Genomic DNA, 2,312 nt, shown 5'->3' on the forward strand with positions numbered 1-2,312 from the left:
CCAATTGTCAAGAAAGACCTGCCAAGATTTCCTTTCATGATGATGAGCCTATAAGATTTTTCCTGTATTTATATCATATTTAAATAATATATTTAGAGATTTTTTTGAGGAACACACTTAAAATTGCTTTACCTTACTGACTTAAGTGGAGATGAGGCAAATGCAGGATTATGTGGTGTGAAGTTATACAGTCTCCACTTCAATTCCCCGAATTACCTCATGTCAACCTCTGGAAAGCTTTCCCTAGGAACAGTCTTCCCAGAGGCCCATGCATGTCCTTGTTCCTCAGGCTGTAGATGAAAGGGTTCATCATGAGGGTCACCACAGCATACATCACTGTGGCTACTGAGTCCTTCATGGAGTAGGTTTGGAGAGGCTGCAGATTTACCATACAAAGTGTCCCATAGAAGAGGGAGACTACAGCCAAATGGGAGGCACAGGTGGAGAAAGCTTTGTACTTGCTAGAGGCTGAGGGTATTCGGAGGATGGCTCTGACAATCCAGACATAGGACATGATCATGATTCCTAGGGGGGTGAAGAAGATGAAGCAGCCTGTGGTAATCTGCACTGTGTGAATGGTCTGGGTGTTGGAACATGCAAGCCTCAGCAGGATATACATCTAACAGAAGATGTAGTGGATCTTCCGGGATCCACAGAATGTCACCTTGGTCATGAAGAGCATGAGGAAAAGGCCACAGAGGGCAGAAAGTGCCCAGCACAAGGCGAGGAGCAAAATACAGAGTCCAGGGCTCTTGGCTGTGGTGTAGTGGAGGGGGCGGCAGATGGCTACATAGCGGTCATATGCCATTGTGGCCAAGATGAAGTTGTCCAGGGTCACCAAGGAGACCAGAAAGTAGAGCTGTGTCAGACATCTCCTGCATAGGAGATGGCTTGGTTCTGAGACTGGAGGCTCACTAATGTCTTGGGTATTGTATTGGTGACAAAGAAGAGGTCTGTGAAGGAGAGGTTGGCTAAGAATAAATACATGGGAGTGTGTAGGTGGGAGTCAGAGCCAATGGCCAGAATGATGAGCACATTTCCCACCACTGTGACCAGGTACATGGACAAGAGCATCCAGAACAAGATCTGCTGCTCTTTAGGACTCTCTGAGATCCCCAGGAGTGGGAACTCCGTGGCCTCACTCTGGTTGCTTCCATGCATTTCCCCAATTGCCTGCAAGATTAGTACCAACATTTACTAATTGAGTATTGAGTAAGGACATTCAGATAAGTAAAATCAACTATTTTCTTAGCATTAACAATATCTTAGACTAAATTTTATAATTTTAAAAATGTGAACAAATTGGGACGCCTGGGTGGCTCAGTGGCTGAGCCTCTGCCTTTGGCCCAGGGCATGATCCTGGGGTCCTGGGATCAAGTCCCACATTGGGCTCCTTGCATGGAGCCTGTTTCTCCCTCTGCCTGTGTCTCTGCCTCTCTCTGTGTGTGTCTTTCATGAATAAATTTTAAAAATCTATAAAAAATTAAAATGTGAACAATGAAGTAATAACAAAGAAAAGCATAACATGAAAAATCTTTAGGCAACGTAGTCTTCCCAGGAACTTTTAATCTGACATACTCAATATTATAGAAGTAATGTCTATGTCTTACTTTAAACCCTATCAGTTTACAATATTCTTGAAATACTTAAAGATTAGCTTGTCATGGTTTTGATATTGCATAGATTTAAATGATATTTAAAATAGGCTCTCACTGTTGGGGATTTACCCCAAAGATTCAGATGCAACGAAACGTCGGGACACCTGCACCCCGATGTTTCTATCAGCAATGGCCACAATAGCCAAACTGTGGAAGGAGCCTCGGTGTCCATCGAAAGATGAATGGATAAAGAAGATGTGGTTTATGTATACAATGGAATATTACTCAGCGATTAGAAACGACAAATACCCACCATTTGCTTCAACGTGGATGGAACTGGAGGGTATGATGCTGAGTGAAATAAGTCAATCGGAGAAGGACAAGCAGTGTATGTTCTCATTCATTTGGGGAATATAAATAATAGTGAAAGGGAATATAAAGGAAGGGAGAAGAAATGTTGGGAAATATCAGGAAGGGAGACAGAACATAAAGACTCCTAACTCGGGGAAACGAACTAGGGGTGGTGGAAGGGGGGAGGAGGGCGGGTGTTGGAGGGGAATGGGTGACGGGCACTGAGGTGGACACTTGACGGGATGAGCACTGGGTGTTTTTCTGTATGTTGGTAAATTGAACACCAATAAAAATTAATTAAAAAAAAATAGGCTCTCATAAGTATACTCTGCAGTGATTAAGATTATGTAGTCAGACACTAGA

At 43.3% G+C, this 2,312-nt stretch overlaps 1 pseudogene; it reads right to left on the reverse strand.

Moving 5' to 3' along the window:
* Positions 1-217: 217 nt before the first annotated feature.
* LOC112933051 (olfactory receptor 1D2-like) lies at positions 218-1,161 on the reverse strand (annotated as a pseudogene).
* Positions 1,162-2,312: the final 1,151 nt, after the last annotated feature.

This window comes from Vulpes vulpes, chromosome 2 (genome assembly GCF_048418805.1).
Source record: "Vulpes vulpes isolate BD-2025 chromosome 2, VulVul3, whole genome shotgun sequence".
In the NCBI taxonomy this organism is placed as follows: Eukaryota; Metazoa; Chordata; class Mammalia; order Carnivora; family Canidae; genus Vulpes; species Vulpes vulpes.